The following is a 13,516-nucleotide window of genomic DNA, read 5'->3' as shown; positions in this document are numbered from 1 at the left end:
TGGAGGCACATTGGTCCCGGTTCTGGATTGAACCGGGACTAATGGGTGGAGGTATTAGTAACGACCCATTAGTCCCGGTTCATGAACCGGGACTAAAGGCCCTTACGAACCGGGACTAATGGGTGGTTTTCTACTAGTGTAACTACTCACAAAGCATATTCATGTTCATAATCAGAGGGGTAATAATATGCATAAAGGATCTGAACATATGATCTTCCACCAAGTAAACCAACTAGCATCAACTACAAGGAGTAATCAACACTACTAGCAACCTACTAGTACCAATCCCGGACTTGGAGACAAGAATTGGGTACAAGAGATGAACTAGGGTTTGGAGATGAGATGGTGCTGGTGAAGATGTTGATGGAGATTGCCATCTCCCGATGAGAGGAGCGTTGGTGATGATGACGGCGATGATTTCCCCCTCCCGGAGGGAAGTGTCCCCGGCAGCACAGCTCTGCCGGAGCCCTAGATTGGTTCCGCCAAGGTTCCGCCTCGTGGCGGCGGAGTCTCGTCCCGAAAAGTTGCTTATGATTTTTTTCCCATCGAAAGAGTTCATATAGGAGAAGATGGACGTCGGAGAGCCACCAGGGGGCCCATGAGGTAGGGGGGCGCGCCTCCCACCCTCGTGAGCAGGGTGTGGGCCCCCTGGCCTTCATCTTTGGCGATGATTTTTTTATATTTATTTTAAGGTATTCCGTGGAGTTTCAGGACTTTTGGAGTTGCGCAGAATAGGCCTTCAATATTTGCTCCTTTTCCAGCCCAGAATTCCAGCTGTCGGCATTCTCCCTCTTCATGTATACCTTGTAAAATAAGAGAGAATAGCCATACGTATTGTGACATAACGTGAAATAATAGCCCATAATGCGATAAATATCAATATAAAAGCATGATGCAAAATGGACGTATCACTTGACAGATCTCCTCGTTTTCCTTCGCGGTCATCTCGTATGGTAACTTCTCTGGAGTCTTGAGAGATGGACCGAATCTGTATTGCCTCCCGCTTGTACTGCTAGACGCCGGAGCAGGCCGAGCGGCAGCGGCTTTCTTCTTTAGTTGCTTACGAGGTGGAGGAGAAGGACTGCGACGCGCCGGAGCAGCCGGACCGGCGGCGGGTATCTTCCGCCCTTGCTGACGAGGCAGAGAAGGAGGAGGCTGGCTGGTCAGGCGCGCTGGCGCAGGCGGAGAAGGAGGCGGAGTGCCGCCACGCGCCGAAGAAGGAGGCGGAGTGCCCTGATCACTCGCTGGAGGAGCAGGCGGAGGAGGAGGTGGAGTGCCGCCATGCACCGGAGAAGGAGGCGGAGTGCCCTGATCACTCGCCGGAGGAGCAGGCGGCGGAGGAGGCGGAGTGCCCTGACTCGTCGGAGGAGGAGGAGGAGGCGGAGGCGTCCAGTTCGGAAGGTTGATAAACTCCTTCCTTCATAGGCATGGAGTCTTCAAAGCAGAACCCAGCCGAATCTTCCCTTCGCCGGTAGGGTGGTCAAGCACGAGCTCCTCAAATCCCTCCGTTATTTCTTCCACCGGTACCCATGGGCCCATTGGTCCCGTTTCGCGCCACCAACCGGGACCAAAGGGGCCAGACGAACTGGGACCAATGGCCCCACGAGGCCCGGCAGGCCCCCTGGCCTCACGAACTGGGACCAATGGGCCCATGGGTACCGGTTCGTGATTGAACCGGGACTTATGGGCTTATCTGGCCCGGACGTATGCCCTGTTTTTATTTTATATTCAGCCAAGTCAAACCTTTTGTTCATTACGTATTCACAAATAAGAGCAAATTGTTTTGGATGCCAAAACCATTGCCGGCCACTGGTACCGTCCATTGTACTAGAACAGACAAAACTATGGCTCTAAACTAACAAGCAACTTCATTAATGTAGGGTCTAGCTGCTCAATCAAACCATACTGGCACCTTAGCGTGTTAGCCTAGCTTTTTAATTTTCACGAAAATGCAAAAAGCCTTGCGTTACGATGCATTGATAGAAAAACAACAACGTAGAGTCATGGCATCAAATAGCCTTGTGCACATACAGTGTTCATGCTACAACTGACGAATCAACAATGGAACGTGGTCAAATTCTGATTGGCATGACAAAGGGCAGATCCAAAAGAATTGAATAAACAAAGGGAAAGGGAAAGACATGCACGAAACAAAGATGAAATATTAAAAAAAAGACGTGAGGCCAGGAATCTCAAGAAAGCTTCTGCTATTATCAATGAGAAAGAGACTCCATCTTGTTAAGACCATGGGATCGACTAGGCCATGATATTGGGAGTAGATCGGTGTGTCTGTGATCTGTACATGAGGGAGTACAGAGAGATGGAAGGAGGAGCAGCTACCTTCTCCTTGGCTCTAGAGGAGCTCCCGGTGCCGGTGGTGAACGGATGGGAGCTCGGTGTAGAGGTCGACGGTGAAGTGGCTGGTGGCGCTTCCCGTTGCTTCAGTGACTCCCTTTGGATCGGATTAGGGTTAGGAGTTGGGAACGGTGGCGGCGACGAACCTCGTACCTCGTGCCCCTGGTCCCCACCTCCTCTTTATAGCACTGCGCGACAGGGGCCCATCAGCCTTGGGCCGATCAGGGCGTCGGTCAAGGGCCCAATGAGCTGTTGGGCCCATTGGTGGAGAGATCAACCTAACATTCTCCCCTTTGATCTCATCATTATACTTTTAACTTTATACTTTGAAATAACTCTTTTCAAAGTACTCGTTCTATCACAGATTTGCATGTAGAGCATGTCTCATCATCACGGTTCATTCCCGATAGAATCAACACCTACAACACACTCCTCTGTTTTGAAACAGATTCTTTAACCTTGGGCCCTTTTATTGTCCGGAAATCTTAGACTATACAATAAAACCCATGTCGACTGTGTGTTCTCCGAACACACTGGGCGGCAAGCCTTTAATAAGCAGATCTGCAACCACTTGTCTGTTGTTTTTATACTTCAAGCATTTCTACATAATTCCAGACTTTCTCCTTTACAACGCATAACTCTGTGTCAGTGTGTTTGGCGTCAACACCTGACTCGTTGTCATAGGAGGGAAAAACTTAAAATGGTTATCGCTGTTGTCAACCATTATCAACTCCGGGTACAGGTATACTTAACCATTTTGCCTGTCCCTCAGCCTCGTATCAAGCTATAACATATTTTGCACCGCATTGATGGTAATTATTTCATTCTTTGGAGCTTTTCCACACCAAAACTCCAAGTGTGAAAATTAGCAACAATTGTGGATTTCGCTATACATTTCACAACTCCTGTCTTTGTACTCACAGTCTTTTGAGAGCACTTATTTCTTTCAGCATGAGGCCGATATCTTTTATTCTCTTTGAATTTATTGATTGCTTAATGACCGTTACACATAAGATGTACGATTGATACTAGGAAAGCATAATAGCTATTCCATACTTTTCTCCCAGAGTGGGACACATTAAAATCACATGAGTCATCATGTCTTTCTCCTGTCATATAGGATAAGTGTGAGAAAATTTCTGCCGCCATACGGATTACGAAGGGATTTTTCCAGACTTTTCCTGCCATGCGGGTTTTATCATAATCATCTTTTCCCGCCATGCGGGTAATTCCCTGTAAGGGACATAAATGCCAGAATTGGCTCTTTTGACTGCATATTCAATCATCAAATTTATAAATAAATCTGAATGCTCTTTGACACACATGCTTGATCCGACATTGGTCAAATTAAACACGCATGTTGCTTGTTTCATCTCAAATCATGTTGACTGAAAAAATCTTCTTCATAGAGAGTACATGAAAGACATTCATCAACCAAGACTCTCAATGATCTATCTCTTTTCTTTTCTTGGATATTAGTATCCAAGAATTATTTTCTTTTGAAGCCATTCTTTAGAGAGAACATACTCCCTGACATTATGACCTTTCTTGGTCATCTTTCGGGTCACAAGTACCCATACATTCGTTTTCACGAATGAAGGCATGGAAAACTTATAGTCTGAGAAAAATGGCTAATAATCAACAATAATGAGCATAAAAATAACCCCATGTTGATCTGGTTAAAAAAATTGCACATTAAACTTTTAAAACTTTCTTTTATATTCTAAATCACCGTTGTGCAGAAATAGAATAAAACATCACCTTTTTACATTAATTCCACATCACCGTTGGGCAGAAATAGAAATAACGCATATAACTCATAAATAATGTGATGATAAAATTTCTATTAAGCAACTTTGCTAAGAAATAACCATCATCATCAACTTTATTGCAGCGGAACAAGAAATATACATTTCTCTGGTTCAAGAGCATTTCATGAACTTTTATATGTTCTTTGAAAATTTTGATACAAATTTTATCAGAGGTTTAAGCTTTGAACATAAGACTCATAGAATTATAATATTGTCATCATCAACGTTGGTCAAAAAATAACGATACCATAATTAAACTTTATTCAAATATCTTTCACCTGTTATAGCAGAAGCTATTTGAATCTGATTTCACCCACAAGTGAAAAAACTTGCTAAGAACAGTTCTGCCAATTAAATTTTCCCGTCGGTTCCAATTTAATTGGAGGATAAAACTTTTACTTTCTTTGTAAAAGAGCACTATTAATTATTTATGCAGCGGAAAAACATGAATAAAAAATCATGAACTTTTTTTTACAGAAACTTATCTTTGACCAAATAAAAATTCATGAACTTTATTATTTTCTTTTTAAAATTCATGAACATTTATTTTTCTGAAAATTCTCTATTTTCATTGTCAGAAAGTTTTTCAGTTTACTTTTATATTTTCTATTAAAATTTTCTTTGAATAATTTTGAATGGAAAAACTGTATTAAATTTGTCCAAAAACTGGACAAAAAAGAAAAAACAAAGGACACTGAAAGTGTTATGTGCGCGCGCGCCGCTCGCAGCCCACGGCCTGCTGGGCGGGCTTCTCTCGGCCGCCCGAGCTCCTCGGCCCACGGCCCACCGCGGAACTGCGGCTACAGCCTGGTCCGCCGGACGAAAGGCCCGCCCTACTTTCGGCCCATAGGGTCCAGCGGCGCGCTAGGGTTTGGATCCCAGCCGTCCGATTCGATCTGACGCTCCAGCGCCGTTTTCGGTAGATCAAACTGGGAGAGTCCGCTTCCCCGACCGAAAACCCTTCTCTTTCCCTCGACTCTCTCTTCGATCTGTCCGCCAGCGACGGCGAGACAGGGGAGCTGTGCCCCGGCCGCCGGCGACGGCGGCGAGAGCCACCACAGCCGCGCGCACCTCCTTTCCCTTTCCCCTTTTCTTCTGTGGCTTAGATAGGGAGAGGGAGATGCGTTGCGTCACTAGACGTCAATGGCGACGGCTCGGCCGCCCGCCCCGGCCGCCGGCGGCGGTAGCCACCGCGCGGCGCCCTTTCTCTTTCTCCCTCCCGTCCTCTTCTCCCGTCTGTGGCAGAGAGGGAGAGACACAGCTGTGCATCCTGTGCTCCCCTTGGCGTTCTGTTACCAGACGGGCGACAACGATGGCTCAGCCGCCGAAGACGGCGCCGAAGGCTACCCCACTGGCGCCGGCCACTGTTTCCATCTACCACCGCCTGTGAGCGAGAGAGACGCCAGTTCATCGGGCCCCACAAGCTCCCATCTGCGCCCAACAGCGCCCTTTAGGACGGAGCGGCGGCACCCCTGCCGACCCCTTCGCCTGTTGCGCGTTCCCCTTGCGGTGAGCGCGCCGCCGTCGAATGGATCGGTGGTGGTGCTCTTTGCCCCAAAAGGGGTGGTTCTTCGCCCCTACACCTTGGCTTGCCGATGCGTGTGGGGATCGAGAGGAACGGCGCGGCAAAGTGGCGGCGCACTTTTTCTGCGATTTCTCTGGATTTCTTTGATTTGCTTTCTATATTAAATAATAGCCTCTCCTTGCATCTGATACCAATGTTAAGACCATGGGATTGACTAGGCCATGATATTCGGAGTAGATCGGTGTGTCTGCGATCTGTACATGAGGGAGTACAGAGAGATGGAAGAAGGAGGAGCAGCTACCTTCTCCTTGGCCCTAGAGGAGCGCCCGGTGCCAGTGGTGAACGGATGGGAGTTCGGCGTAGAGGTCGACGGTGAAGTGGCTGGTGGCGCTTCCCGTCGCTTCAGTGCCTCCCTTTGGATCGGATTAGGGTTAGGAGTGGGGAACAGTGGCGGCGATGAATCTCATACCTCGTGCCCATGGTCCCTACCTCCTCTTTATAGCACTGCGTGACAGGGGCCCACCAGCCTTGCTTGGGCTGGACGCCCCCGATCAGGGCGTCGGTCAAGGGCCCAATGAGCCGTTGGGCCCATTGGTGGAGAGATCAACCTAACACATCTAACACACCCGTGGCCATAACACCGGGTACTTCCATTCTTTTGGTCCGCTTGATATGATGCAATACTCACAAGCATAATGATGCCTATGATAAATTCTTTCTGTCAGGTTTTCACCCTATGGAGGATGCCGTTGGGCAGTCTGCTGTCACCCAACTACGATGCGCTCAAACTACAAAAGGTAATCATTACTAACCAGATATACCAGCATCACTTACGTCTATCCCTAGTTATTCACCTCATACCTGGATCTATGATGTATTCTCTGTCATCCTCATTAGACTTGTTGAAATCACTGAAAACTCTAAACCCTGTCATCTCGCGCGGTCCTTGTATTGAGGACCACCTCTTTTAGATAATATTCGAACATAAAAGAGGTTGTGTCAAACTTTATCTCTCTGTAGGCAACTAGCACATGTGAGCAAGGAAAGTGGAGTAGTTTAGTTTGTTGCAGAGCACTCACACGTGGGCCTGAATTTCATTCCATTTTTCACCTCATGCGTCTTCAACTCATTTGAAGATCCAAAACTATCGCTAGTAGGCATACCTCATACCTCCTTTCTTGATTCCCAATGGCTATGACCGTGTGAAGCTTTGCTTTATCTATCTTCTTTGTCATATACTCCACGACCGTTCACAATAAGGTGTGCTTTCTGATGCCTATCTCTGAACTACCTCACCGTAGCATGAAATACATCATACACAATTGTTATGAGTGGAAGATCTCTATTCCCTCGGAGAACAAAGCTATACACCTTTGAAAGTTGTCATGATGACATGCCTCAGCTCCATGCGTCTCATGCAGCAAAGACTGCCACACAGGAGGCTCTTTCTGTACCCACTAAAAAAACCTTTTGTTCTTTCTTTTCATATCAGGAGGGTCAAATGCTGACATATTTTTCTACAAAATTGGTCGAGCTTAAAGAAGCTAGCTTAAGATAAACCCAAAACTACTAGTATTTTAGAATGGAAGGAGTACGACGAAAGTGCAAACATATTTTAAATAAAAACAACCTCATAAAAAATATGCCGATAATGAAGCTTAATGGCGTTTAGAAGACCTAAGCAATTGCAGTATCCCATGATGTTACCAAAATCTTTCTTAATTTTATCAAGATCTTTCTTAATTTTTTTTTGAGAAATATCAAGATCTTTCTTAATTTGTATGTATGTATAGTATAGGTTGGTAAATAATTTGGAAGTTGAGACGTTCGGCCCAGGTCGTTCTAATGCTGAGAGGATAAATGTGTCTTCAACTGCAGTGTGTTTCTTTAATGGCACTGTGGTGATTTGGGAATTCAGGTTGCATATTTAGCCAAGTAATATGCTTAAAATTTATGTTACTCTACTTGGAGACATCAACCAAAAACGGTGGTGAAAGTTCCTTTTTTTTATATAGAGATTGCTAGAAGTCAGTAACGAGAAAATCTGATAACTGCTGTATGTTATTGTGTATCAGGTGGTGGCAACTTAGCCCATGATTTAGTGATTAATAATTGTGGGCATTATTTCATTTCCCCCTAATCCCTTCCATGGTTGTGAATTGGAGTTAGAAAAAGGAGTGGCTACATTCTTATCTCACTAACAAGCAACAGATAGTGCTTGATGAGTTAGAGGGTAAGATGCAGGAGAAGGGTTACAGGGGTGAACTAGGTAGTACCAGAGTCTTTGATGCTCACGAAGAGGATGGGAAACGTGAGATGGTTGGAGTGCACAGCGAGTTGTTGGCATTGGGGTTTGGTTTGCTGGTTATCCCCAAGGCGATGACCATCAGGGTGATGAAGAACCTGAGGGTGTGCGGTGACTGCCACAACGCCTAGATGGGGCATGTTCTTGCAATGACTACTGCTGATTCAAAGCTGAAATCAAAGTGATTGTCATTTGAATTCTTTCTAGAAGATCCAACCCATCTTACAAAAATCCAGAAGGTTCAAGTCTCTGGCTTTTGGCACTTCGTAATTCATACCCTGGTACGTTGTCCAACATGAGTATTTCATTGTTCGTTAAGAGCATTTCAGTGGACTTACAAATCTTATAATAGGCAAGGACAATCTCTTTAAATTGTTCATGCAATCATGTAGAATTTTCATGCCTTTTACCAGTTCTGTTGTTTGCCATCCCTGGTGCTATGTAACTTTTGGTCTTGCTCTGTTGAATCGTAGCTATGGCTTGATCTTTATGCCATATAGGAATAATCCCAAATGGGCGTGTTGAAATGCCCCGTGATTGTGAATATCTGCATTTTGGTAAGGTTTAGACGGAGAAATGTGTTTACTGTTATTTTTGTGACAACGACAGTGTTGTTTTTAAGCTTGCTTTACTGCTAAGTTTATTGCATAAAGATGCATGTGACTGTACAAGGAATCAAAACCCTCTGCTTTGCAAGTACTGTCACATTGTTCATCAACGATCTCCAGGTACGTAGCATCGCATGTTTTATTCAGCTTGTGCTGATTGGTCCAACTAACCCTGATATCTCATTTTGTGATTCGTTTTCTTGTGGGTTTTTTTTTACCTTGGGTTTAGTTACACAATTTGTATGCACATAATCTTGGCCGAATATTAGTTTTGTTGTCGGTCTGAAAGAATGACGCTTGTGGTTTGCTGGCAGGGTTCAGAAGGTGACCACCAAAATGTCGGAGAAAGTGGCAGCTGGAATGCTGTTACTTGGAGTTGTGAAGAGCACTGACTATTTTACAAGCTCATCAGCTAACTCAAAGGTTGGTGAGAGGTTTTCAGCGCGTTTCCTGGAGAGATTGTTCTTGCTGCTTTGATGGATTCGGTATAGGATCCCCTTTTTATGTCATACTTGAGGTCTACACTAAAAATAGTTAATTATTGCTGTTTCTCCTCATAAGTCTGTCATGTTAGTCGAGCTATCAGGTACTAAAGTCATATGCATAATAAACTCGCTGCCGTACTACTACGCTGCTAGTGAGGTATGCCTCCCAAGAATACAACCATAAAAAGATGATCACCCATGGATGTCTTTTGTGTAGTGCAGTCAAGCTTGAGTGCAGTGCAGAACTGCGGATAGGTCATTGGTCGCTCTAGGCGGATCATGGATTGTCTTGTCGAGTTTTTACTTGAATCGGTTGGACTGAGCCAGACTGATGATGTTCTTCTTATCTATGTTTGAAGTGGCAAATCTGATGAAGGTTCATTCAAGAGAAGCCATGTACGAATCCACCTGCAAACCTGGAAGATAAATTACTTCCATATTGAGGAATAAAGTTAGCTTCTCTGAAAACGGTATCTGAAAGCAAATGAACGTGACTTCGAAATTTGGAGCCATGGCCCATGTGTATGCAAGGGCAGTGCACCCTTCTATTACTTGAGGGGTCCAGCAAAGGTATTTCTACTTTTCTGTCCTCAAAAGAAAAAAAATGAAAAAAAAATGTACTGCTCCTTCAGTTCCACTAAATTTTAGACAACACGTTTATAACTGTATCACCAGCCTGAATGTTTGTTACTCAAAATATTTTAATTTAGTTGCCCTCTTGAATGCAGATTATTGAAGTTCGTCTTCTGAAGATGTGATTGACTAAGTGGGAGTGAAGTTGTTCTTTCTGTTTGTATCTGAATTCCGAAATGACAAACCTAATGAAGATCCTTCTGAGGTATGGTTATCTTTGACTGTTTCAATCTTTGAACTTTCCTTTTCCTGTCTCCTTAACATTTTGAGATATTAATGTCTCAGTTCTGTTTCTTGGTAGGCATTTTGGTTGTGCCCTTTCTCGCACTGAACCGGTCCATCGATGGAGCAGTCAAAGAAGCAATGCCGCGGTAGCAGAAACAAGAAAAGAAGGCATTCTAACAGTGTGCTCGCATGATCCAGTAGCATGTGTTTAATACTAGCCACTATAACTTGCCATTGTTCAAACTTAACCCTTCGCCGAAAACAATCCTCGGTACGGGTGCACGGCGTACCTTTTTTCTCTCTCGAAAACGCAAAAGCTTTGTACCTTGTTGTATTGAATAGGTAGGAGCAAACTTAATTACACAGCCAAGCGGCGTATTATTGGTTTAAATTCTAGTGAGCACATTCCCAGTGGAGCTCAAAATCTGCAGCTTAACTTTCAGATGGCCCCTTCCATGAAGTTAATTCAAGGTTTGTCAGTATCTATCACAAACATGTCTCATCTTCAACGCTCTCTTAGGTTTCAGATGGAGCCTTTTTTCCCCTAACTGGTACGTAGCGCAGGTCACATCCACCATATTCCAGTCCATAATCAAGTTGCCGTTAGAAATAATAGGAGTACATAGTACACATGTGCACACTTGATGCAACCCAACTTCCGATGTCTTACCTTAAAGCCTCATTAAAACCCCCGACTCCCGATGGATGCAATCAACTTGCACACATAGAATATGGAAGGACCAAGTAAAGGAATCCATTAGAACGAGGTCCCTATTTGAAATGAAGTAAACTCATCTGTCATGTGTACATGTCCCCCATTTATCATTCCTACTACTTGTATGCCAACTTGGTTAACAGGTTTTGGACTCGGTGGATGACATGTACATGTGCCAACCAGATCGAAACCCATGAGAGCGTTGCAGGAAAAAAAGATGCAGTTCACACCTGCTGGAGAAAGAATCTCTCTAGAATTACATGTTAAAACAAACATTATTGTGTTAATGTCAAAAAGTATATAAAGCGCAGGCCACTCAACTTGTTACCTGGAATGGAAGAACCGGACCTGGCTTGTTTTTTTTAAGTGATATATGGATATGCATACACCTGATCCTCCAGTTCTTCTTGTACTTCTCATGAGCCCTCCCTCTCGGACCTTTCAATTTTGTTGTGGTTCTGTGTTATAGCTTACGCTTGGTATCATAGGTCCAATCTAGCTCAGCCATAGGGCTGCATTCATGCATGCAGCTAGCTATAGTACACCAAATTTACGTCTAAGAATTACTTGAAAACTGTTGAAACTTGTCCTGTCTAAAATTTACTCGAGGGAGGACACAATCAGCAGCTTAACTTCCGCAACTCCCTCTCATAGAAATCAATTCGTGGGTTGTCACTGTATCTATCACTACTAAGAAATGAGAAAGAAAAAAAATGAGAAAGAAAAAGATAAGGTCGTATTTTCAACGTTCTCATGGGTTTCAGATGGAGCTTGTCTGCTAGTGCTTCTCATATACATTGTATTCGCCTCCCAACAGACTACCCAGTACATATGAACACTTGATGCATCATTATTTTCATTTTAAAACCCGACTTCCGATGGAGGCATTAATGGATTTTTTTTCCTCCGATGATTGAGCGTGTCGCAATCAAATTGCACGCCATACAATATGGAAGGACCTAGTAAACAGATCCACAGGATCCAAGTCCCTTTTAGAAATGATGTAAACCCATCTGTCATCTGTACTACCTGTCCCCCGTTCATCGTTTTTGTAGGCCAACTTGGTCACGGGATTCCCACTGGAATACAATGGACCACATGTGTACATGTGAACCAGAGATCGTTTGTTTGAGACCATGAGAGCGTTGAAGATATATGCATACGGTGTTGAACAACACTTCATGGCACGTGGGCTGTCTAGGTTGTTCGGTTTAATGTTGCTCAAATCGCAATCACTCCATACATAACGTACAAAGTGAAAAATTGCACACTAATGTTGTAATAAGTCTCACTTGCTTCACTAGGGCTTTTTAGTTTAGATAAAATCTGACTAGGGGTTACCTTCTCTTTTTATACTCTATATTTCTCACACAAAATTCCTTGTGTTTTTACAAATAAAACTGCACCATCAAAATTGCCATTGGTGCTCTAAATAAACACGACACCGTAAAGATTAAACTGAAACTTCAGCCGTTCTGACATTAATTAAGGGAGAGAAAGAAAACATTGATACTGCGTGTTTAACGAGGTAATAAAATTATAATAGTTCAAAGATGTACAACGCTTAAAAGGCAATTTCCCCCCACCGTTCCTCTCCAATCCCTAAGAGAGGCGATCTCCGGGTGCATCGTGCCGCCACCTCTCCTCCGTCGGTAGGTCGCCGGCCCCTCCTCCCCTACGGGCTCTGCCAGTGTGGGATTGCACGGAGGCACTGATCTTCTGGATGGAGTTGTAGCTTTCCACGATCTCTGTTTTTAAGTAGGTTTCCACTGTTTGTCGCTTAGGCCCCTTACAGAGGTGGCACTCAGTAAAGTCTTTTCTGGCGGCGCGTCGTTGGTGTTGGCGGTGGCGCCGATCCAACGAATAATAAGGTCCCGTCGAGTATCCCCATCTCGACAGTGTCGTCTAAGGCGACTTCAATGGATTGACGGCGTATTTTCCTACTGGTAGTTCTGCCCGATGGTTTGTCTCCATCACATCGGTGCAGCGTCCGGTGATAGCCTGAGCTCCATGAGAAATAATGGTGGTTTGACTCTTTGATATTCCAGCTGTGATGGTTTCTTCTCTAGGGCGCTGCGCCGCTGCCTTGATGACCTCCCGTCTGCGATAACGACATGCTAGCATTGGCGCGCCATCAACCCGTTCGGAACAATGAAGACAGTCAAGCCACAGGGACTCTGATGTAATTTTATCTTTTCAGGAGTGTTTGTACTTGCTGGTTTGGTTAATAGATCTCAGCGTTTTTTTCAAAAAAAAAAAGTACAACACTTGTTTCGTGGGGACAACAAAATACCAAAGTGTAAGTTGGTTTAATTTTCTTATGTTTAGGTTGATTCAAGCAAAAAAGCCTTTGCACTTCCATCAAGTAGAACATCTTACTGAACTGACTTTGACATAGGAAAAATCTCAAACGTATTCTGATAAAGAGAAGTGATATAGCAAGAAAAAAGAACCACCACCATGAAGAAATCCCCTGCCCACCCCTCTGGTGACGCTCCCGCGAGCGACCAGGAGGGCCATCCATAGCATCGCTGGCCTACCCGTTGGCGCGCCCGGCGGGGTCTGTTCTCACCTTGGGCGGTGGTGGCTAGGCATGGGACGGCTGCTTCGTGCGGTAGGGCGCGATGGCGTGGTGGCATGAGTGCTCCGGCAACGAGGCTGCGTGCATGTAGGATGCTCGTGCTGGCTCCTACCTCGACGTGGTGGGCTGCTCGCGTAATGTGCCTGTGGCTGCGGTAGCCAGATCTGGTTAGGCCAGATCCGATAGTCTGTGTTGCAGGTGGCATGGGGGGCTTCCACCGGCGGTGGCCAGGGATGTTATTCCATGGCGGCTGCTCTGTTGCGGCGCTGCCAT

The 13,516-nt window shown here is 44.9% G+C and overlaps 1 long non-coding RNA gene across 4 annotated transcripts; it reads left to right on the top strand.

Annotated features, from left to right (window-relative positions):
• Positions 1 to 5,137: 5,137 nt before the first annotated feature.
• Positions 5,138 to 10,338, top strand: LOC123162672 (uncharacterized). Of its 4 annotated transcripts, XR_006481410.1 has the most exons (6): positions 5,138 to 6,335; positions 6,417 to 6,488; positions 7,767 to 9,027; positions 9,449 to 9,659; positions 9,818 to 9,927; positions 10,024 to 10,338. It is a non-coding gene; the product is annotated as an uncharacterized lncRNA (long non-coding RNA). The 4 variants fall into 4 exon arrangements; XR_006481409.1 differs by having other exon boundaries at positions 6,417 to 9,027; XR_006481408.1 differs by having other exon boundaries at positions 5,138 to 6,488.
• The last annotated feature ends 3,178 nt before the right edge of the window (positions 10,339 to 13,516 follow it).

The sequence above is a fragment of the Triticum aestivum genome, chromosome 7B (genome assembly GCF_018294505.1).
Source record: "Triticum aestivum cultivar Chinese Spring chromosome 7B, IWGSC CS RefSeq v2.1, whole genome shotgun sequence".
Classification (NCBI taxonomy): domain Eukaryota; kingdom Viridiplantae; phylum Streptophyta; class Magnoliopsida; order Poales; family Poaceae; genus Triticum; species Triticum aestivum.
Note: the sequence above shows the minus strand (reverse complement) of the source record. Positions and strands in the feature narration are given on the sequence as shown.